This window comes from Euprymna scolopes, chromosome 34, assembly GCF_053919585.1.
Source record: "Euprymna scolopes isolate OS-2025 chromosome 34, ASM5391958v1, whole genome shotgun sequence".
Classification (NCBI taxonomy): Eukaryota; Metazoa; Mollusca; class Cephalopoda; order Sepiida; family Sepiolidae; genus Euprymna; species Euprymna scolopes.
Genome location: NC_136515.1, coordinates 19,507,694 through 19,533,559, shown reverse-complemented (window position 1 = coordinate 19,533,559; position 25,866 = coordinate 19,507,694). Strand labels below are relative to the sequence as shown.

The 25,866-nt window shown below is 33.1% G+C and overlaps 1 protein-coding gene across 2 annotated transcripts in view; it reads right to left on the bottom strand.

Moving 5' to 3' along the window:
- The window catches only part of LOC145259109 (protein FAM114A2-like), a 63,189-nt gene extending 48,918 nt beyond the window's left edge, over positions 1 to 14,271 (bottom strand). For both annotated transcript variants that reach the window (XM_080116772.1, XM_080116773.1), the window contains exon 1: positions 14,123 to 14,271. The gene's annotated coding sequence lies outside the window, so the exon portion shown is untranslated. The remainder of the gene's footprint in view (positions 1 to 14,122) is intronic.
- Positions 14,272 to 25,866: the final 11,595 nt, after the last annotated feature.

Genomic DNA, 25,866 nt, shown 5'->3' with positions numbered 1-25,866 from the left:
TCCATTATAATCAGTTTTTATTAAGATTAAGTCTCCCTTTCGTTGCTTATAAAAATAGGTTTGCATATGTAATTATTTTTTCCTTTATTATAACCAGTTATTATTAAGATTAAGCCTCCCTTTCTTTTCTTAAAAATTAAATTGATTATTGAAATGCTCACTTTTATATAGATAATATTTTCATTATAATAAAGGGATTCGAATTTTTCGTTTTCAACCAACAAATGAATTGAACACTGATTGATAAAAAAATATATATCTTCATAAAATGCAAAAAAAAAAATTCAGACAATTATCCAATTGTAATTAAATTTTTAATAAGTATGTGGTTATTTATGAAGGATGATGATGCAGAAAAAAACAAAACAAAACAGAATGGTGAAATAAAGTATGAACAAAACAACAAAAGAAAGTATTTGAATTATGAATCTCCATAAAATCTATCTATTTTTCTAAAGATTTTTCACATATTGACATGGAATGGTCTCATCGCTACTTATTTGACCCCACCCCCTTCATTTCAAGAATGAAATACGTTTTAATTATACCCATAGTCAAAACTCAATGTTCATCTTTACAAAGAGATTGCTAATAAAAATTAGTGTTTATTTTTATTGATGTTTAAATGAAATATGGCCGTTAGGAAAACTTATTGTATTTATTTATTCTTTTTTTTACACACATTCACCTCTAATAAGGCACATTGCCACTTAGACATAAGGGGCTACTATTTGGGACCATGCTTGACAAGATGTTTAAACTTCTACATATCAATACAGTAAGGGAAGCAGATAGCAGGAAAGGAATTCCAAACTTTAGCTATTTCAGAGAAGAAACTATTAGAGTAGAAAACTTTCTGTTATTTAGGGATCTCAACAGTGAAGGGGTGTGATTTTGTTGCTAAGTGGGTTTGCTTCCCGTCAAAATGATAATATATGGCACAATCACATTGACAAATCGGTTCTTGCCAGATCGCCAAAGTTAAGCAACGTTGAGCCTGGCCAGTACCAGATGGGTGACCATTTGGGAAGGCGAGGCGCTGTACATACCGCAAGGTAAAATATCAGGTTGAGAATCTGGCGCGGTCTATCCTTCTCTCAAGGGTAGATGGACCTCTCTTAAGCCGTGGTAGACACCCCATCTAGTGATGGCGTTACGATAAAAAATACCCTTAATAGCCATGGTGAAGCATCAAGTATTCAGTTACCGAGTAGATTTGAATTACACTACAAACTCGTGTAGTGGGTTCAATCTCAGCTATGGCCGCGCTGGATGGATGGATGAATTTGCTGGGGATATGTATGTTGAGGGGGCACAAGTGCAACAAGTTCATCAGAACACGTTCCATTAAAATACTTGTAAAAGAGGCACAGGGCTGCAACATTGTGGCGATGGGAAAGGAACTGGAGCTTAGTTGACAAACTGGGAACTATTACATTGAAGACTCTTTTTTTGAACCCTATTCAAGAGGGAGAGACGTGGTAGATGCAACAGCCCAGATGTAGGAACAATACTCCACGCATGGGTAAATGGTGGTTTTGTAGAGGTACAGGATACTCTCAGCTGTGAGTAGTCAATTCCACTGTGATACTATTGATCTTACCCCAACCCCCACCGCTTCAAGTGTTAAGAAGTAGGGAAAAAAAAGAATAAAAGAATTTTATCAAAAGAAGAAATAGGTTTATCAGTGTAACAAAGTGTGGAAAATCTGGTTGGTGGAAAGACAATGGATACGAATTTGTTCACCAAGGTAAACAAAGGAGAGCTGAGGTGCAGTTGTAATTAAGGTGTAGCAGATGACGAGAACAAAAGGACCTGAGATATATTTGTGGCACAATGGAGAGCGCCCCTTTCGGAGGAGCTGGGGGGGGGGCTTCTACATTAATAAACGTTGTGTCTAACTTGTCTGTATTTGTGAGGTGCAGATGGTTTAAGCAGGTGCTTGTGATTTTGAAAATGTTCTGCTATGACTCAAGCCAAGAATGACGGTTTGTTTATAATATTGAACGAAGGCAAAACGATATAAGACCTTAGAATTTGAAAGGTCAGACTCGAAAGAACTCGGGGATACAAAAACAAAACAATATTTAAACGTTATGTATGAATCTCTCTCGCTCTCTTTCACCCCCTTATCTCTCTTTCAATAAAGAAAGAGAGAATTAAATATAATTTGATTGTTTTAAAACAGTTGAAGCTTACACCCCGTACACGTGGAATATAGCAGTTTGGTATGCACACAATGGGTCGACTGAATATGCTTCCTACTTGTTAAATGTTTAATAAATTATATTTTTTCATAAAAATGCATTTGTTCGCTATTTTTTTATAAGCATTAAATTCCGGCATGCCATAATGCCGACGATGGAAAGATGCCTGTAACGACGCAATGAAGACACAAGAAGCGACCCATGCCAGCCGGTTATAGCCAAGGACATCTGACTCTGTTGCTGTTTCCATGTGCCTATCGTTGAATATCGTTTATTCTCGCGGGGAGCTGGTTGCATTCCCAGGATGTTTCTCAACCAAGTAACTCTCCCCGGGAAGTGATAGGGTTAGGGCTAGGGAAGTGATAGGGTCATATTAAGAATTAGCAAAAGGTTTTACAATAGTGAGGTGTGATTTGCAGGTTCGAGTGTTTGCGGGTTTTTACGACAATCCAGTTGAGGTGATTGACACAGTTGACGACAGAGTTGAGTTGCCAGTAGAACGCAGTTGAGAGTTCGACAAAGTCGAAGGCAGATCATAGCTTCGACAGTAGAACATAGAGGTGGACCTTAGCGTGGAGAGGGTCGATGGTGTCACACACACACCCAGAGTGCAACTGATATGTACAGAAAATGTAGGAGTCTCTCTTTCTTTTGAGTTTTGTTTTAGTCTCTATATATACTTATAAACCTGTGCTACCACTTGGCAGCTGTTAATACACGAGAGATGACAACATGGCCAGAACAAGAAGAAAAGATGAAAGAAGAAAAAAAAAAAGAGTCCACAGTGTTGAAATATGGCAGTGATGTTGTCGAGTAGAGTACACTTGTATCAGTGAAAAGTATTACCAGAAATTATCAAGTAGAATTTTAAAAAATTATGGAAAATTATCACGTAGAATTTTAATAAAATTGTCGTTTCACTGTCCTCCTGACAAACTCAGTAGCCATTATTCTTGAGTGGCTTTCGAGCCTTGATAACCAAGGACTCTTTAGTCTTTTTCTTTCCTTCTTCCTTGCTGTGACGTTACCTCGCACATAGTTCAGTCATTTGCATACGTTGGCTATTGTAGAGTTTTGCTGCTGCTGCCATACATGCGTCCGTGCTTTGTTACAGTATAAGAAATATAATACAAAAAACACAAACTCCTTCACATTCGGCAAATATCAATTGTACTATGTGTTTTTTTTATATTTATTTAACTTCAGTAAGTTTTAAGAGATCAAGGGAGCTAACTCCTCCTGGAGCTAAGACTTGATTCTGTTATGATTTCATTTTATATCCGATGGCTCTTTTAAGAATAGATACTGTTCCCTTTATGGCTGCTATTTGTATTTCATTACTGCTTGGTCTTCCAGGAATTGCTTCTAAGTATTTCTGCAGATTCTTTTTTATTAAGCCAGTTGCTCTTATCACAACCGGTATAATGTTTATGTGCGTGTGTGTGTGTCCGTCCACATTTATGTTCTCTGTTAAGGCCATGTTCGTCGCTTGCCATCAGTTCATTTGCTAATAATCTACTAGCTGGCCGCCCAGCATTGCCCGGTTGTACAATACGCTTAAATATGATATTTTAATTTATGCAGATTGCATATGAATTATTATATAATCAATTCTCTATTGATTAATACATAATGTGAGGAATAATTTGTCCAGTGAACTAATTTGCACAAAAATTAAATAATAATGATAATGTTGTTCATCAAATTCCGTCTATATTTGTTTATAATATCATGTCAGCTAATATTTGGGCTTGACAATGAATGCCCTGGAAAAGTCACTTCTGATTAATGTTTAGTTTTAAAGTATGCAAACGAAGAAATGATTTGTGGCGATTTTAAATGGTACCTCTTCTTTTATCGTAAATTGAATTCATTAATACGAAAAGATTAAAATAAAATGGTGAGGTACAACCGGGCTTAAACAAGGAATCATTTGATCTGTAGATGAAAGCTTTACCACTAAGTTATATCTCCAGATTATAATAAATCTGCTTTTTTAAGAAGAAATGATTTGCTGAAATTTTATTATCCCTCTTAGCCAGTGTAACATAAAATATTCCCATGTAAAAATTCATTTTTTTTTTATAAGAGGGAAAGGCTAGGTGTGTCAGAAATTTCGTGAAAATAGTGAATAATTCCACCCCATCTTTCCAAGCTTATAACTCCTCGAAAAATATAATTCAAGCCCTAATTTTTTTTTTCAATTAAAGGAGCAAGGACCAAGGTTTCATTAAAAAAAAAACCCCCAAAAAACGTGTTTTAAACTTCGGACTTTACAGGTAAATTTCTAAAAAACAGTACTTTTTTTTGTTTTAAATTTGAATATATTATTTATTGCCCTTTTCTCTTCAATTATGAATATAAGACTTTGGTACATAAATTAATTATTTACTTTTTGATAGACATTTCAAAATGGGAGGCGTGAATTATTCGACCCCCTGTCTTTCTAAGCTTATAACTCCTCGAAAAATGTAATTCAAGCCCTAATTTTTTTTTTCAATTAAAGGAGCAAGGACCAAGGTTCCATAAAAAAAAAAGAAAAAACAAATAACGTGGTTTAAAAAAAAGGTTTTAAACTTCAAACTTTACAGATAAAATTCTAAAAAACACTATGTTTTTTTTGTTTTAAATTTGAATATATTATTTATTGACCTTTTCTCTTCAATTTGTGAGTAAATTAATTATTTACTTTTCGGTGAGTAAATTAATTATTTACTTTTTAATAGACACTTTAAAATGGGGGGGGGGGCGTGAATTAAAAAAAAAAAAACGTTTGTCTAAAATATTATATTCGGTTTATTGGAAAGAACATAAAATTTCACATTGACCCTGAAAATATCGTAAAAATAGAATCAATAGAAAAATTTTGATAGATTTTTAAAGTTTAAAAATTGAAAAATATTGAGTTCGGAAAATTCATTACTGTTTAAAAAAAAAAAAAATATTTCTATTACTTTTAAAACAACTTTAATAGTTTATTTTGGAAGTATAATCCATAAAGAAAATAAAAAACCCACTTTTAACAGAGAAATTACGAGGTATTTTTTATATTTTATTCGCAGTTTCACGTTAGGGGTGTCAAAAATTCCTACAAAAATTCTGATACACCTAGGGAAACGCTATTTTTAAGATTGGACTTTTTTAATTTTGATCCTTACTGGATGAATTTCTGTACAAAATGTATCTAAGAACACTGCCAGACATATAAATTAGCTTTGTGTGAAATTTGCAAAATAGGCTAAGCCATTTCAGAACCTATGAGGAAAGAACTTACACACACACACACACACACACACACACACACACACACACAAAATGACTTTTATATAAGAGTGGAGACTAGATACATTTTATATAATAGTAGATAAAAGAAAGATCAGCTTTTTGGTCCCCCAACAAAAGGAGGGTGAACCTGTAAATTCACTCTTGTCCGTTCGTCCATACGCACTTTTCTCAATAACTATGCCTTGGAATTTTTTAAAATTTTGCACAAACATTAAATATGATATTAATAAAAAAGTAACAGATTGGATTTTCCAGGAAAACTTTGGTTGCCCCCCACCCCAGGAGTGCCTTTCAGGTTAAAATGGCTAAAATTGACACTTTTGTGGTTATTAAAAAAAATTAATGCCTTGGATTTTCATAACACTTTCTGAAATGTTATAACTGATTTCTATATAATTTTGTTTGTCTATACATCACAATAACTCTTGGGTGTGCTCCAGGGGTTCTTTTAGGGCTAATAAAAACACTCAATTTTTGGGACTATTTTACCATATTTGTCCAAAATTTTCTGTATATGTCTATTTATTAGCAGTTTTGCATAGTGCTGAAGTCAAATTTAAATGTGTTAAAGCCTTGGGGACTTTTGGGGCTAAATGATGGGGGGGGGGGGGAAGCAAATGATGGAGTTAGTCATTTCTTTTTGCGTGATGCAGAACTAAAATTTACATATCTTAAGGCCTAAAACTGCACCATTTATTCATTTTCACCAGGATTTGACGTCCCCTGGGGACTTTTGGGACTAAATCGGGGAGGGGGGGGGGCAATGCTGAACTTAGTCATTTTTTTTTTATGCCTTGTTAACTGTGCACTCATGGGAGACCACGAATGCTTCATTTGTTTGCAATCTCAAACAAATGTTATAGATTGCCTAGATTTGAAATTCGTAAAATTTAAAAACTTAAAATCCTACAACAGGTGCTTCTTGTCAAAATGATAATAATCATTTTATAATGGATCTTAAATCTGACATCTATATAAAACAGATGTATGCACGCCTATCTGTGTAAAAATATTTAACCAATATACTCTTAAAATACTGGTCACTGAATAACACTGAAATTAACAAGAAATAGTAATCGCACAGCAAGGATGGTTTATAATAAGTAAAATCTTTGTTTGGATGGGGGAATAGCATCGACAGACAAACGTCAGCAAATTGAAATGCAGATCATTCATTTCAACTTGTTGACATATTTCTATTATTTTTTAATCTTTCTTATCTGTTGATAGCTCAAACAGTAGGAAACACAGCTAGAGTTCTAAATGTTTTGTTTTTGATTCCAGTTGATGTTAACAAGTCATTTGTTTTTAACTTGGAAATCAGTAGAGAATTGGCTCTGTAATAATATGAAATCTACATGAATTAAAATATATTTAAACATCAGTACTATATATTAGATACAATATTCAAAAGAGAATTGGCTCTGTAATAATATGAAATCTGCATGAATTAAAATATATTTAAACATCAGTACTATATATTAGATACAATATTCAAAAGAGAATTGGCTCTGTAATAATATGAAATCTGCATGAATTAAAATATATTTAAACATCAGTACTATATATTAGATACAATATTCAAAAGAGAATTGGCTCTGTAATAATATGAAATCTACATGAATTAAAATATATTTAAACATATTTTATGGCATGACAACACCAGGTGCCCCTGCTAGTTTATTAAAACAAATGTTATTTTGCTTTCACAATATTACAGGGTGGAACAATAAAGTTGTCGCCCTAAAGAAAACAATACTACAACTTTATTTTAAAACTTTCATTGAAAAGAATCAATTCGGGTCACTTGATTATGTAGTAGAGATTCACATCCTTACATCATTTGTAGACATTTGTGCTGATGACACTACTATTTATGGTAGCACATCTAAGACTCCGATTCTCTCTCTCCTCTGATCTTGAACACGTGGTACAATGGGGAAAGGAGTGGCTGGTTACTTTTAATCCATCTAAAACCAAGCTTCTCTCTTTACATCATCAATATTCTGATCCACATCTGACATCAATTGAAATGAATGGCTCTCGTCTTAAGGAAGTCTTTACTCCTGATCTTAAATGGAATACGTACATCAAATCTGTTGCCAAGGCTGCTGGAAAAATGGTGGAATCTTCTATCGATCCAGTAGATATCTCACTGCTGATGCAATTCTCTATCTATATAAGAGCCAAGTACGTCCAAGGATGGAATACTGTTGCCACATCTGGGCAGGAGTTGCTAGAAAGGACTTGTCCTGCCTTGATAGAGTTCAAAATAGACTTCGTAGCCTCGTAGATGTCCTTTTCTCTTCCTTGCAACATCTATCTCACAGAAGAGATGTTGAAAGTTTGTCTCTGCTGTATCGTTATTTTCATGGAAATTGTTTGACTGAGCTTCAGTCTATGATCCCCCTCGCCAAACTTTCACAAGAAACACTTGTGTAGCTGAAAACACTATCAATAATTCCCCCCACTCTTTATCTGTGCCTAAACCTAAACGTAGATTCCATGAACAAAGCTTCTTTCTTAGAACTGCATGCCTGTGGAATTGTCTTCCGTTTTCCTGCTTTCCAGCTGACTACAATATGGTTGTCTTCAAGTCTAACGTAAACAAGTTCTTCATGAGCCGTTCCACTTGTTAACAAATTTACCGAATTTCCATTACTAATGATTATAATATTGTCCAATTTCTACTGTACACTCTTTAACCCTTATCCTCGGGTGACTTTTTGGCCTTGATAAGTGGTGATGTCTATGTAAAAAAAAAAAAAAAAAAAAAAAAGAGCTGAAATCTATTCAATGTAGCCACTTTCAGTCTCAAGCACAGCCTCAATACGAGTCCGGAACTGGGAGCATGCCTTTTCCACAAGGACCAACGAGGGCTCAACAGAGGGCAGCAATCAGGCTGGCTTTGGTGTTGTCAGGTAGGGGAGGCATGTTATTTCAACTGTTCTACATCTATTGACCGAAGCAATCTCATCCACTGTTTCAATACGACCAAACTACTAGAGTCTCCAGTTTTTCCCGCATCTCCTTATAAATTTCCAGATTTAATCTTCCTCTGAAGTCATCAGATCTAATCCTGTCTTTAAGACTCACATTACAAATTTATTGTATCATTCTCATATTGTTAGGGTAACATGATGATCGTTATTAAATTTGTAAAAATAGAATGTCAGAAAAAAATGTTATGATAGCGAAATAAATATTTACAGATATAATTATTTATGTTAAAATCCTTTAATAGAAAAGAATAGGTCAAACTCTAGAGTCTGACGTAGAATGACGTATGGGTCACTTAAAATAACGTGGACTTTAGGTAGAACTCGTTTTCTTCAACTAGTCCTTTATTCCATTAAATCCAAAAAATTGTTCATTCAAATCCACCAAATATAATAAACAATCATCATTGGTTAAACACTCATTTTACATGCTGGCATGTGTTGGACGACTTTTAGAAATTGACTTCAAAACTAACCCATCTCTGACCAGCCCCCCCTCCCCCATATATGTCCTTCTCAACTTTATCATTAGAATTTGCTTCCAAGTTTATTGATGCTATCAAATCGGGCTGTCTGACAATATCAGATAATATTGTTAAATATTGGAAGGACAATGCTGAATTGCTAGTCGACAATTATTATGAATGTGATAATATTTATAAAAATAAAATGTTATGATAGTGAAATAAACATTTACAGATAAAATTATTTTAATAGAAAAAATATTTAATAGAAATTTAATAGAAAAAATATTTTAAGATAAAATTATTTTAATAGAAAAAATATTTAATAGAAATTTAATAGAATTTTAATAGAAAAAATGTTAAAACACAAACAATGATTTAAAAATAGGTCTAAAGTCTAGTGTTGTATTACATATACATCAATATGGATTTAGTGGGCTTTAAGTAGAATTTGAGAAAAAATATGTATGTCTTTTTGTTAAGAATCGGGAATGAAAAATAGAATGTAAGAAAGAATGTTACGATAGCAAAATAAATATTTACAGAAAAAATTATTAAAAAGTTAAAATGTTTTAATAGGAAAGAATGTTAGAAAACAAACAATAATTTTAAAAATTGGTTTGACCTCTGGAGTAGAGTAGCGTTACGTATCGGTCACTTAAAGTGACATGGAACTTTGGGAGGTAGAGTTCGAGACGGGACTGAGAGGGAGTAGATTATCATGTCTCCCAATAGAGGGGATCAGAAATGGCAATAATCTAGGACCAGCGTTGCAGTTTTCCAATAGGAAAACATCCTGAATAAAGCTGCTGTCAACACCGTGCGGACTTTAGAATTGTGCGAATCTTCATTTGCAGCTTTTCTGAGGATCCGTCAACCAAGACCAAAAATGGACCAGGTATGCTTTTTTGATTGGCCCGATGTTACAACCCCAGCGAACTGTTATTTGTTTCTTTTCTGTTGTAAATGTTACATGTCCGTTGTTAAACTGTATCTGTATCAACACTTTCATAAGTGTTATACACGCATCAATTCAACGAATAATAGAAGAAAAAAAACTAGATTAGACAAACACGCATATGTACAGGTCATATAGGTCAGGGTTTCCCAAACTTCAGGACACTATGGAGCCCCTGAGTAGGGCAAAAGTTTTTCACCGAGCACTAACAAGATAATTTTTTAAATAAATATGAAAAACTTGAATTTCTAATTTTAACACTAACTAACAATAACGTTTACAACCATTTTTTGTTTTTGATTAATAAAAAAATTGTCGCATTTTTGTTAATTTCTTTTTCTTTTTCATAAACGATCCTGAAACTATTTACACCTGTAGTTATGTGTGTATCTTATCTCTTTCCAGCAAAAAATATCAATAATTAAATGTCTGCAGCCATTTAATTTTTCCAGATAAAGTATTTTGTCCTCTTTAAGAAAGCGCTTCCAGAGTCCCTCAACCTCACTCATGGAGACCCAGGGCTCTGTTGAGCCCACTTTGGGAAACCCTGTCACCTAACATTAATTAACTCTTATCCTCGAGTGGCTTTCGGGCCTTGATAAGTGATGAATCCCTTGCAATAAAAAAACAACAACAAAAAAACATCATCTATTGTGATTTCTCTATACTTCTTGTGGACATAATCCAACAATTTGTTTTATGGAAATCACTCCCGACAAGTCATGAAGCCACTTGATGTTAGGAAGAAGCTAAACAAACAACAAAAAATTTTTTACTTCAAGCTCAAAAACTTGTAAATGATAAGTGCTAGATGGAATAGATATTCTGACTCAGAAAACAGCAATTCTTCCCCCTTTGTCAGAAACCTCGCTCCTGGAATGTGGGGACTAAAGACAAAATAAGAGAAGCAGAAGTGTTATGGGAGGACATTTTCCTTGTAGAAGCATTTATAATAATATTAAAAATGTATAATTATTACTATTAAAAACATTACATTAAAATTAGAATATGAAAATGTTCTTTTTTAAGAGTTTCTGGAGAGTTCTAAAATAATAGGCTCCTGTAATTGTGGTACCCTTTGCCAGGAAATCTGTCATCACTACTCTGTCCTGGTCCTAGAAGATTGTAAGCATGATCTTGCCAGTGGAGGGCTGCACCCTTGCTTTCTTTGGAGGTGGGGAGTCGAAGTGCTTTCACTGCATTGACTGGACTTTGGTCTCTGAATCATAGTGATGGACCCAGGTTTCATCCTGTGTAATCAGTCTTTTGAAAAACTTTGACTCATCTTCTTGGCACATCTCCAAATTCATCCTCGAGCACTTGACGTGTTCTCGCTTCTGGAATGGTGTGAGCAACCTGGGAATCCATCTGGCAGACACCTTATGCATATGCAAATGGTCATGAATGATAGTTTCCACTGACCCTGTACTAATCTTGACATCTTGGGCTATTTGGCGAATAGTAATGCGCCGATCTTCCAAAATGGCAGCCTCAACTTGACAGAAAAATGCCTCATCAATGGCAGAAGGGGGGGGCGACCAGGTCTAGGAGCTGTTTCTACAGACTTCCGGCCATGTTTGAATTCACGATGCCAGTGTTTTAAAGGTCATATGATGGGGCATTATCACCATAAGTTTCTTTCATTTCATCAAAAGTCTCCTGTGGTGTGCGTTCTTTCAAATACAAAAACCGGATCACTGCTCGACATTCAACAGGCTCCGTTTCACACCTGACTCCGTTCAAACACCTGTAAAACAGAAACCACAATTAGTTCAGAGCTATAATTTGCCACATAACCCGTAGAGATATAAATCATTGCACATGCAAAATTTCAACAGGCAACTGGAAGTGGGTCAGAGGCATTACTTATTGCACGCCCCTCGTATAAAAGAAACTGATAGCATCAACTCTTCAATTAGTCAGTAAGAGTCAGATTGAGTTGTTATGCTGCTCCACGTTGACTAGATTAACTCCAGCCAATATTTCATGGGATCCAAACCCGGTCGAAAGGAATCTTATGAAAAGAATCAATCACAAACACCCTCCAAGAAAAAAGTGGACACTTGGTAGTTGATTTTCTGACCTTCTCTCCGACCAAAGAATATTGTTTATTAATTCTTAAAACTTGACTGATATAAGAACTTGATTATCTCCCTTGAATCATTTGTAAATATTTTTGTTTCTTTGTTTTTATGTACAATAAATATCTTTTATTTTTCTTTAAATTCCGAGTTTTAATTTTTTATTTAATATACGAGGTGCCTTCAATAAGTTTCCAGACTTTTATTGATAGTACATACATGAAACTCAAGTCTCTTTCAAAGCAATCTCCTCCAGCTGCAATGCACTTGTTACCGTTCCAACAATTTCTGGAAGGCCCCATGGAAGTCTTCTTGTATGAGCGTGTCAATGACGCTCGTCACAGCTTCTGTCATTTCTCCAATTGTTTCATAATGATAGCCTCTAAGGTTTTCCTTGAGCTTAGGGAATAGCTAAAAAGTTACAAGGAGTAAGGTCTGAACTATAAGGAAGGTGAAGAACTGTCTTGATGCCCATCTTGGTCAAATAGTCTGTGACAAGGACGGACCACCCTAGGGAGAGATCTTTTGCATTTTTAGTTCCTTGCGAGTACTTGCGTATACTTCCTGCACTAACATCAAACTGTGTGCTTATTGTTTCTGTAAACACACGACGGTCCTTATCCATGAAATTCTTTATTTGGCCAATCGACTCCGGTATTCAATATCTTTCTTTCTGATTTTTTCTGAAAACCTTTGGAACAAAGTTTCTGATCTTGGTTTTTGATCCCAAGATCAAGGCTGCTATTTGCTCTACAAATCTGCTAGTGGCAGCCATCTTGATTTTTTTTTACTCCTTCAATGTTTACACATTTTAATCGTGCATTTCTCAAGTTTCGATGAGTAAAACAAATTAACTTTTTACACGAGATGATTCGTCATTGTAAAGATTTTTTTTTTAGTTGGAAAGAATATGGATATTGTCCCTTTTCTTTCTAAATAATAACGTTATTATTTAGAAAAGCCATTCTTAACATGGGCGGGGGGGGGTCCTTGGTATTATTTTACTTTAAGGCTCGTCTCACATTCGTATAGAACAAAATATTTTTTTTGTAGATTTCAGTGTGCTAAAAACGAATCTGAAAACCGTTTCCGTTGCAAAAAAAAAAAAAAATAGTTTTCATGATATGAAGAAATTACTTCGTCAAAAAGTGAATGATCACTTTTCCATGCAAATTTAGCTTAAAATGAACACCCACTTTCTGGCCACCTGAGAGAGAGGGCATTTTTTTTTTTTTTTTTTTTTGTTTATTGGCTAAAATGTTTTTTGTTTGATTTCTTTTGCATGGTATTAACCCCTACTCTGAGACTATTTTCCATTTCAAAGCCTAGCCTTCGTTTACGATATGCTCGAGCATAAACGAAGGCTGTTAAATGTGCACTCGCGTACCAAACTGCCTTGTCACAGTGTAGTAAGTATTGGCGAAAATTTTAAATTAGATGAAAAATAAGTAATTTTCTAAATATTAAGCTATGTAATTCTATGTTATCAGTGGTGGCCATTTCTGTACGGGCAAGCGCGCATATGTTTGCATATTTTCATCAGATTTTCCACGATAAACGACCCTCCGCCCCCAATTATTCTTATTCATTCATTCGAAAAAAAGCAATCATGTTTTAGTTTTGTGTTTAAAAATAAATAAGAAGTTCATATATTAATGCAATCCATTTTTTTTTAAATACTAAAATAAACGAACTTTTGTTTATTTTATTTTGACGAAAATTTTGTTTTAAATTTCATTTTAGTTTTTAAATTTATTGTCAATTTATTTTTAAAGCCTAAGAATATAAAAATAAAATTCACCCTCAGCCAGCGTGATATTTACAAAAAATTAATGCGTAGTTGTCCAAGTAAAATAAAAATATAAATTAATAAATACTCATTAAATATATTTTTAAAGGAATTACCAATTCTACTTAACTAATTATTAAACTTTCATTTTTAATTTAATTCAACCATTCTTTTTTTTTTTTTTTTTTTTTTTTTTTAACTTTTTATCACCAGGAGAAATGGATGATTTTTTTTTTTTTGTCAAGTTAATTTATTCGACAATTATTTTTGATGCTGAAATAAACTTTATAAAATTATTAGTATTATTTAAGGTGTCATTAAATGATGTGGAATACTTGCCAATTCCAGAGGAATATCCGAAGACAAAAACAAAACAAAAAACCTCCTTATTTAATTATTTGTTTTGATCTGCGAAGTCAAGGAGTAAATATTGGAAGCGAGACACGTCGACACAATAACGTCATCTTTCTAAATAATATTTGGATTTTTTTTTTTTTTTTTTGGAGGGGGGAGAAAAACAACGCACTTTTTAAATTTTTACGACCAGTATTCGGCAGATTCTTTAACCGAACAGACACTTCAATGACTGTTTTGTATCGTATTAAAAATGGCATAGGTTCTTATTTAGAATACAACCTAAGAAGAAAAAAAAAGTACAGACAAATCTTTGTGATGTACATACTCGTCACGGGACGAAAATGTCAAATTCGAAAAGTCACGTAAGTTAATCAAGTAGTTTTGTTTTCTTTTTAGAGAAAATTTATAACCAATTAAATGTGAAATCGTTAGCATTACAAGGCCGATCTCGCAGGTTTGCTTCGTTGTGAATTTATCTGCCTTTGTTTTATGTTTTTTTTTTCTAGATAGCGATGCAAGATAGTCCCTCTTTGGTTACTCATAAAATTTGATTGTCTTAGTGTCTTTATGGCTTTTCGAGTATGCTGAAAACGAATATCACATTTAAATTTTCCACAAATAAGTAGTTTTTCTGGATATTAAGCAAAGTGGTGGCGTGGTGGCTATTGTTGTACACACGCTTGCACATACAACAATGGCCACCACTGATAACAAAGAATTACATTGCTTAATATCCGAAAAACTACTTATATACAGAAAATTTAAATGCAATATTTTATGTTATAAGTAGTAGCCATAGTTGTATGCGCAAGCACACGCATATGTATTTTTTATTTTTGTATTTTACACTAATACTTAATTTTGCTTCACAAGCGCTAAAATAACCTAATAATGCCACCCAGTTTCTCAAAATACTATATAAAATTTTTCCTCTTACTAACTATCTTGTTTTAAATAAATTTTCGAAATGGAAGAGGAACATTTCTTCCTTGGTCGTTTTCTTCATCTACAGGGTTCATTATTTGAAATCAATTTTTGAATTCTTCTTGTCTAAGGACACTATTACTGAACCATAATGACACTTCAGTTAAAAGAAAACCAACATGAGTCTTAATCTTAATTCGTGACTGCACTGAATTTTTACGGCCAACCATAGAAGTTGCACCATCACTAGCAAATCCTATACAGTTTTAAGAGTTTGGCAAAAATCAGTTATTTTTTCAAGTATTATGTCAAACAAAATATTGTAGAGGTGGAATTGAACCCAAGACGCCGAGTTACAAGATCGGAGTGGTCTTGGTGTCAAACCCCCATAGAAGTAGACTTGCCTGCTTGCATGAGAGGCGAAAGCGGGCTACTTAAACAAGACATTCACGGCAACGAGTGTGCTTTCAAATATACGCCATCTTTTCAATACTTTACATGGCGTCGCCAATATAGGAAACCTGCTACAAACAACGTTGGAATGTGGACATGGATGACACAGCATCCCCTGAGATGATGGAGGCTGAGGAAGATCACCGGTGCATTGTAGCAGAAGGGTAGCGCAACCTCTCCCTACAGACATGGGGCATGTCGCACGACTACTCCAGAGCCTCAAAACATTGACCCACAACGCGAGTATCTTGTGACCCCAGAAGGAGGATGGCGTGTAGAGGTGGAATCTAACCCAAGACGCCACGTTACAAGACTGGAGTGGTCTTGGCGTCACACCCCCATAGATGTAGACTTGCCTGCTTGCATGAGAGGCGAGAGTGGGCTACTTAAACAAGACATTCACGGCAACGAGTGTGCTGTCAAATATACGTTGTCTTGCTGACACTTTACAAATATGCGCAGTAGTTTCTATTACTGGTACAATACTGTTTGGATTTTTTTCGTCCTTATTACAGTACAATCTAATGAGAATACATGGATATTTCTGAGTCATTACATCAGTGGATTCGTCCACAAGTAAAACATATTTTTTGTCTTTCAAATCATTTTTTAGTTCTTTTAGTGGAGCCGAAATCACATTTTAAATTATTGTAGTGCACTTAGTTCTATGCACGTTTATATTCTCTAGAACACTTTTTTCACCATATGTTTTCAAAATCTCACTAATATGGTCAATTGAAAAGATTGAAGAATGGCAAGTTATACTTAGTTCTATGCACGTTTATATTCTCTAGAACACTTTTTTCACCATATGTTTTCACAATCTCAGTAATATGGTCAATTGAAAAGATTGAAGAATGGCAAGTTATACTTAGTTCTATGCATGTTTATATTCTCTAGAACACTTTTTTCACCATATGTTTTCACAATCTCAGTAATATGGTCAATTGAAAAGATTGAAGAATGGCAAGTTATACTTAGTTCTATGCACGTTTATATTCTCTAGAACACTTTTTTCACCATATGTTTTCAAAATCTCACTAATATGGTCAATTGAAAAGATTGAAGAATGGCAAGTTATACTTAGTTCTATGCACGTTTATATTCTCTAGAACGCTTTTTTCACCATATGTTTTCACAATCTCACTGATATGGTCAATTGAACAGATTGAAGAATGGCAAGTTATACTTAGTTCTATGCATGTTTATATTCTCTAGAACACTTTTTTCACCATATATTTTCAAAATCTCACTAATATGGTCAATTGAAAAGATTGAAGAATGGCAAGTTATACTTAGTTCTATGCACGTTTATATTCTCTAGAACGCTTTTTTCACCATATGTTTTCACAATCTCACTGATATGGTCAATTGAAAAGATTGAAGAATGGCAAGTTATACTTAGTTCTATGCACGTTTATATTCTCTAGAACACTTTTTTCACCATATATTTTCAAAATCTCACTAATATGGTCAATTGAAAAGATTGAAGAATGGCAAGTTATACTTAGTTCTATGCATGTTTATATTCTCTAGAACACTTTTTTCACCATATGTTTTCACAATCTCAGTAATATGGTCAATTGAAAAGATTGAAGAATGGCAAGTTATACTTAGTTCTATGCATGTTTATATTCTCTAGAACACTTTTTTCACCATATGTTTTCACAATCTCACTGATATGGTCAATTTAACAGATTGAAGAATGGCAAGTTATACTTAGTTCTATGCATGTTTATATTCTCTAGAACACTTTTTTCACCATATGTTTTCACAATCTCAGTAATATGGTCAATTGAAAAGATTGAAGAATGGCAAGTTATACTTAGTTCTATGCACGTTTATATTCTCTAGAACGCTTTTTTCACCATATGTTTTCACAATCTCACTGATATGGTCAATTGAAAAGATTGAAGAATGGCAAGTTATACTTAGTTCTATGCATGTTTATATTCTCTAGAACACTTTTTTCACCATATGTTTTCACAATCTCACTGATATGGTCAATTGAAAAGATTGAAGAATGGCAAGTTATACTTAGTTCTATGCATGTTTATATTCTCTAGAACACTTTTTTCACCATATATTTTCAAAATCTCACTAATATGGTCAATTGAAAAGATTGAAGAATGGCAAGTTATACTTAGTTCTATGCACGTTTATATTCTCTAGAACGCTTTTTTCACCATATGTTTTCACAATCTCACTGATATGGTCAATTGAAAAGATTGAAGAATGGCAAGTTATACTTAGTTCTATGCATGTTTATATTCTCTAGAACACTTTTTTCACCATATGTTTTCACAATCTCAGTAATATGGTCAATTGAAAAGATTGAAGAATGGCAAGTTATACTTAGTTCTATGCATGTTTATATTCTCTAGAACACTTTTTTCACCATATGTTTTCACAATCTCACTGATATGGTCAATTTAACAGATTGAAGAATGGCAAGTTATACTTAGTTCTATGCATGTTTATATTCTCTAGAACACTTTTTTCACCATATGTTTTCACAATCTCAGTAATATGGTCAATTGAAAAGATTGAAGAATGGCAAGTTATACTTAGTTCTATGCACGTTTATATTCTCTAGAACGCTTTTTTCACCATATGTTTTCACAATCTCACTGATATGGTCAATTGAAAAGATTGAAGAATGGCAAGTTATACTTAGTTCTATGCATGTTTATATTCTCTAGAACACTTTTTTCACCATATGTTTTCACAATCTCACTGATATGGTCAATTGAAAAGATTGAAGAATGGCAAGTTATACTTAGTTCTATGCATGTTTATATTCTCTAGAACACTTTTTTCACCATATATTTTCAAAATCTCACTAATATGGTCAATTGAAAAGATTGAAGAATGGCAAGTTATACTTAGTTCTATGCACGTTTATATTCTCTAGAACGCTTTTTTCACCATATGTTTTCACAATCTCACTGATATGGTCAATTGAAAAGATTGAAGAATGGCAAGTTATACTTAGTTCTATGCATGTTTATATTCTCTAGAACACTTTTTTCACCATATGTTTTCACAATCTCACTGATATGGTCAATTTAACAGATTGAAGAATGGCAAGTTATACTTAGTTCTATGCATGTTTATATTCTATAGAACACTTTTTTCACCATATGTTTTCACAATCTCAGTAATATGGTCAATTGAAAAGATTGAAGAATGGCAAGTTATACTTAGTTCTATGCATGTTTATATTCTCTAGAACACTTTTTTCACTATATGTTTTCACAATCTCACTGATATGGTCAATTTAACAGATTGAAGAATGGCAAGTTATACTTAGTTCTATGCATGTTTATATTCTCTAGAACACTTTTTTCACCATATGTTTTCACAATCTCAGTAATATGGTCAATTGAAAAGATTGAAGAATGGCAAGTTATACTTAGTTCTATGCATGTTTATATTCTCTAGAACACTTTTTTCACCATATATTTTCAAAATCTCACTAATATGGTCAATTGAAAAGATTGAAGAATGGCAAGTTATACTTAGTTCTATGCACGTTTATATTCTCTAGAACGCTTTTTTCACCATATGTTTTCACAATCTCACTGATATGGTCAATTGAACAGATTGAAGAATGGCAAGTTATACTTAGTTCTATGCACGTTTATATTCTCTAGAACGCTTTTTTCACCATATGTTTTCACAATCTCACTGATATGGTCAATTGAACAGATTGAAGAATGGCAAGTTATACTTAGTTCTATGCATGTTTATATTCTCTAGAACACTTTTTTCACCATATATTTTCACAATCTCACTGATATGGTCAATTGAACAGATTGAAGAATGGCAAGTTATACTTAGTTCTATGCATGTTTATATTCTCTAGAACACTTTTTTCACCATATATTTTCAAAATCTCACTAATATGGTCAATTGAAAAGATTGAAGAATGGCAAGTTATACTTAGTTCTATGCACGTTTATATTCTCTAGAACGCTTTTTTCACCATATGTTTTCACAATCTCACTGATATGGTCAATTGAAAAGATTGAAGAATGGCAAGTTATACTTAGTTCTATGCATGTTTATATTCTCTAGAACACTTTTTTCACCATATATTTTCAAAATCTCACTAATATGGTCAATTGAAAAGATTGAAGAATGGCAAGTTATACTTAGTTCTATGCACGTTTATATTCTCTAGAACACTTTTTTCACCATATGTTTTCACAATCTCACTGATATGGTCAATTGAACAGATTGAAGAATGGCAAGTTATACTTAGTTCTATGCACGTTTATATTCTCTAGAGCACTTTTTTCACCAGATTTTTCACAATCTCACCAATATGGTTAATTGAACGGATTGAAGAATGTCAAGTTATTCTTAGTTCTATGCACGTGTATATTCTCTAGAACACTTTTTTCACCATATGTTTTCACAATCTCACTGATATGGTCAATTGAAAAGATTGAAGAATGGCAAGTTATACTTAGTTCTATGCACGTTTATATTCTCTAGAGCACTTTTTTCATCAGATTTTTCACAATCTCACCAATATGGTTAATTGAATGGATTGAAGAATGTCAAGTTATACTTAGTTCTATGCACGTTTATATTCTCTAGAACACTTTTTTCACCACATGTTTTCATAATCTCACTGATATGGTCAATTGAACAGATTGAAGAATGGCAAGTTATACTTAGTTCTATGCACGTTTATATTCTCTAGAGCACTTTTTTCATCAGATTTTTCACAATCTCACCAATATGGTTAATTGAATGGATTGAAGAATGGCAAGTTATACTTAGTTCTATGCACGTTTATATTCTCTAGAGCACTTTTTTCATCAGATTTTTCACAATCTCACCAATATGGTTAATTGAATGGATTGAAGAATGTCAAGTTATACTTAGTTCTATGCACGTTTATATTCTCTAGAACACTTTTTTCACCATATGTTTTCACAATCTCACTGATATGGTCTATTGAACGGATTGAAGAATGGCAAGTTATACTTAGTTCTATGCACGTTTATATTCTCTAGAGCACTTTTTTCACCAGATTTTTCACATTCTCACCAATATGATTAATTGAACGGATTGAAGAATGGCAAGTTATACTTATTTCTATGCACGTTTATATTCTCTAGAACACTTTTTTCACCATATGTTTTCACAATCTCACTGATATGGTCAATTTAACAGATTGAAGAATGCAAGTTATACTTAGTTCTATGCACGTTTATATTCTCTAGAGCACTTTTTTCACCAGATTTTTCACAATCTCACCAATATGGTTAATTGAATGGATTGAAGAATGTCAAGTTATACTTAGTTCTATGCACGTTTATATTCTCTAGAACACTTTTTTCACCACATGTTTTCACAATCTCACTGATATGGTCAATTGAACAGATTGAAGAATGTCAAGTTATACTTAGTTCTATGCACGTTTATATTCTCTAGAACACTTTTTTCACCATATGTTTTCACAATCTCACTGATATGGTCAATTTTACAGATTGAAGAATGTCAAGTTATACTTAGTTCTATGCACGTTTATATTCTCTAGAACACTTTTTTCACCACATGTTTTCACAATCTCACTGATATGGTCAATTGAACAGATTGAAGAATGTCAAGTTATACTTAGTTCTATGCACGTTTATATTCTCTAGAACACTTTTTTCACCATATGTTTTCACAATCTCACTGATATGGTCAATTTTACAGATTGAAGAATGTCAAGTTATACTTAGTTCTATGCACGTTTATATTCTCTAGAACACTTTTTTCACCACATGTTTTCACAATCTCACTGATATGGTCAATTTCACAGATTGAAGAATGTCAAGTTATACTTAGTTCTATGCACGTTTATATTCTCTAGAACACTTTTTTCACCACATGTTTTCACAATCTCACTGATATGGTCAATTTTACAGATTGAAGAATGTCAAGTTATACTTAGTTCTATGCACGTTTATATTCTCTAGAGCACTTTTTTCACCAGATTTTTCACATTCTCACCAATATGGTTAATTGAACGGATTGAAGAATGGCAAGTTATACTTATTTCTATGCACGTTTATATTCTCTAGAACACTTTTTTCACCATATGTTTTCACAATCTCACTGATATGGTCAATTTAACAGATTGAAGAATGGCAAGTTATACTTAGTTCTATGCACGTTTATATTCTCTAGAGCACTTTTTTCACCATATGTTTTCACAATCTCACTGATATGGTCAATTTTACAGATTGAAGAATGTCAAGTTATACTTAGTTCTATGCACGTTTATATTCTCTAGAGCACTTTTTTCACCATATGTTTTCACAATCTCACTGATATGGTCAATTTTACAGATTGAAGAATGTCAAGTTATACTTAGTTCTATGCACGTTTATATTCTCTAGAACACTTTTTTCACCACATGTTTTCACAATCTCACTGATATGGTCAATTGAACAGATTGAAGAATGTCAAGTTATACTTAGTTCTATGCACGTTTATATTCTCTAGAACACTTTTTTCACCATATGTTTTCACAATCTCACTGATATGGTCAATTTTACAGATTGAAGAATGTCAAGTTATACTTAGTTCTATGCACGTTTATATTCTCTAGAACACTTTTTTCACCACATGTTTTCACAATCTCACTGATATGGTCAATTTCACAGATTGAAGAATGTCAAGTTATACTTAGTTCTATGCACGTTTATATTCTCTAGAACACTTTTTTCACCACATGTTTTCACAATCTCACTGATATGGTCAATTTTACAGATTGAAGAATGTCAAGTTATACTTAGTTCTATGCACGTTTATATTCTCTAGAGCACTTTTTTCACCAGATTTTTCACATTCTCACCAATATGGTTAATTGAACGGATTGAAGAATGGCAAGTTATACTTATTTCTATGCACGTTTATATTCTCTAGAACACTTTTTTCACCATATGTTTTCACAATCTCACTGATATGGTCAATTTAACAGATTGAAGAATGGCAAGTTATACTTAGTTCTATGCACGTTTATATTCTCTAGAGCACTTTTTTCACCATATGTTTTCACAATCTCACTGATATGGTCAATTTTACAGATTGAAGAATGGCAAGTTATACTTAGTTCTATGCACGTTTATATTCTCTAGAGCACTTTTTTCACCAGATTTTTCACATTCTCACCAATATGGTTAATTGAACGGATTTAAGAATGGCAAGTTATACTTATTTCTATGCACGTTTATATTCTCTAGAACACTTTTTTCACCATATGTTTTCACAATCTCACTGATATGGTCAATTTAACAGATTGAAGAATGGCAAGTTATACTTAGTTCTATGCACGTTTATATTCTCTAGAGCACTTTTTTCACCATATGTTTTCACAATCTCACTGATATGGTCAATTTTACAGATTGAAGAATGGCAAGTTATACTTAGTTCTATGCACGTTTATATTCTCTAGAGCACTTTTTTCACCAGATTTTTCACAATCTCACCAATATGGTTAATTTAACAGATTGAAGAATGTCAAGTTATACTTATTTCTATGCACGTTTATATTCTCTAGAACACTTTTTTCACCATATGTTTTCACAATCTCACTGATATGGTCAATTGACCAGATTGAAGAATGGCAAGTTATACTTAGTTCTATGCACGTTTATATTCTCTAGAGCACTTTTTTCACCATATGTTTTCACAATCTCACTAATATGGTCAATTGAACGGATTGAAGAATGTCAAGTTATACTTAGTTCTATGCCCGTTTATATTCTCTAGAGCACTTTTTTCACCATATGTTTTCACAATCTCACTGATATGGTCAATTGAACAGATTGAAGAATGGCAAGTTATACTTTGTTCTATGCACGTTTATATTCTCTAGAGCACTTTTTTCACCAGATTTTTCACAATCTCACCAATATGGTTAATTGAACGGATTGAAGAATGTCAAGTAATACTTAGTTCTATGCACGTTTATATTCTCTAGAGCACTTTTTTCACCAGATTTTTCACATTCTCACCAATATGGTTAATTGAACGGATTGAAGAATGGCAAGTTATACTTATTTCTATGCACGTTTATATTCTCTAGAACACTTTTTTCACCATATGTTTTCACAATCTCACTGATATGGTCAATTGAACAGATTGAAGAATGGCAAGTTATACTTAGTTCTATGCACGTTTATATTCTCTAGAGCACTTTTTTCACCAGATTTTTCACAATCTCACCAATATTGTTAATTGAACGGATTGAAGAATGTCAAGTTATACTTAGTTCTATGCACGTTTATATTCTCTAGAACACTTTTTTCACCATATGTTTTCACAATCTCACTGATATGGTCAATTGAACAGATTGAAGAATGGCAAGTTATACTTAGTTCTATGCACGTTTATATTCTCTAGAGCACTTTTTTCACCAGATTTTTCACAATCTCACCAATATGGTTAATTGAACGGATTGAAGAATGTCAAGTTATACTTAGTTCTATGCACGTTTATATTCTCTAGAACACTTTTTTCACCATATGTTTTCACAATCTCACTGATATGGTCAATTGACCAGATTGAAGAATGTCAAGTTATACTTAGTTCTATGCACGTTTATATTCTCTAGAGCACTTTTTTCACCATATGTTTTCACAATCTCACTAATATGGTCAATTGAACGGATTGAAGAATGTCAAGTTATACTTAGTTCTATGCCCGTTTATATTCTCTAGAGCACTTTTTTCACCATATGTTTTCACAATCTCACTGATATGGTCAATTGAACAGATTGAAGAATGGCAAGTTATACTTTGTTCTATGCACGTTTATATTCTCTAGAGCACTTTTTTCACCAGATTTTTCACATTCTCACCAATATGGTAAATTGAACGGATTGAAGAATGTCAAGTAATACTTAGTTCTATGCACGTTTATATTCTCTAGAGCACTTTTTTCACCAGATTTTTCACATTCTCACCAATATGGTTAATTGAACGGATTGAAGAATGGCAAGTTATACTTATTTCTATGCACGTTTATATTCTCTAGAACACTTTTTTCACCATATGTTTTCACAATCTCACTGATATGGTCAATTTAACAGATTGAAGAATGCAAGTTATACTTAGTTCTATGCACGTTTATATTCTCTAGAGCACTTTTTTCACCAGATTTTTCACAATCTCACCAATATGGTTAATTGAATGGATTGAAGAATGTCAAGTTATACTTAGTTCTATGCACGTTTATATTCTCTAGAACACTTTTTTCACCACATGTTTTCACAATCTCACTGATATGGTCAATTTAACAGATTGAAGAATGGCAAGTTATACTTAGTTCTATGCACGTTTATATTCTCTAGAGCACTTTTTTCACCAGATTTTTCACAATCTCACCAATATGGTTAATTGAACGGATTGAAGAATGTCAAGTTATTCTTAGTTCTATGCACGTTTATATTCTCTAGAACACTTTTTTCACCATATGTTTTCACAATCTCACTGATATGGTCAATTGAACAGATTGAAGAATGTCAAGTTATACTTAGTTCTATGCACGTTTATATTCTCTAGAACACTTTTTTCACCATATGTTTTCACAATCTCACTGATATGGTCAATTTTACAGATTGAAGAATGGCAAGTTATACTTAGTTCTATGCACGTTTATATTCTCTAGAGCACTTTTTTCACCAGATTTTTCACAATCTCACCAATATGGTTAATTTAACAGATTGAAGAATGTCAAGTTATACTTATTTCTATGCACGTTTATATTCTCTAGAACACTTTTTTCACCATATGTTTTCACAATCTCACTGATATGGTCAATTGACCAGATTGAAGAATGGCAAGTTATACTTAGTTCTATGCACGTTTATATTCTCTAGAGCACTTTTTTCACCATATGTTTTCACAATCTCACTAATATGGTCAATTGAACGGATTGAAGAATGTCAAGTTATACTTAGTTCTATGCCCGTTTATATTCTCTAGAGCACTTTTTTCACCATATGTTTTCACAATCTCACTGATATGGTCAATTGAACAGATTGAAGAATGGCAAGTTATACTTTGTTCTATGCACGTTTATATTCTCTAGAACACTTTTTTCACCAGATTTTTCACAATCTCACTGATATGGTCAATTGAACAGATTGAAGAATGTCAAGTTATACTTAGTTCTATGCACGTTTATATTCTCTAGAGCACTTTTTTCACCATATGTTTTCACAATCTCACCAATATGGTTAATTGAACGGATTGAAGAATGGCAAGTTATACTTAGTTCTATGCACGTTTATATTCTCTAGAGCACTTTTTTCACCAGATTTTTCACAATCTCACTAA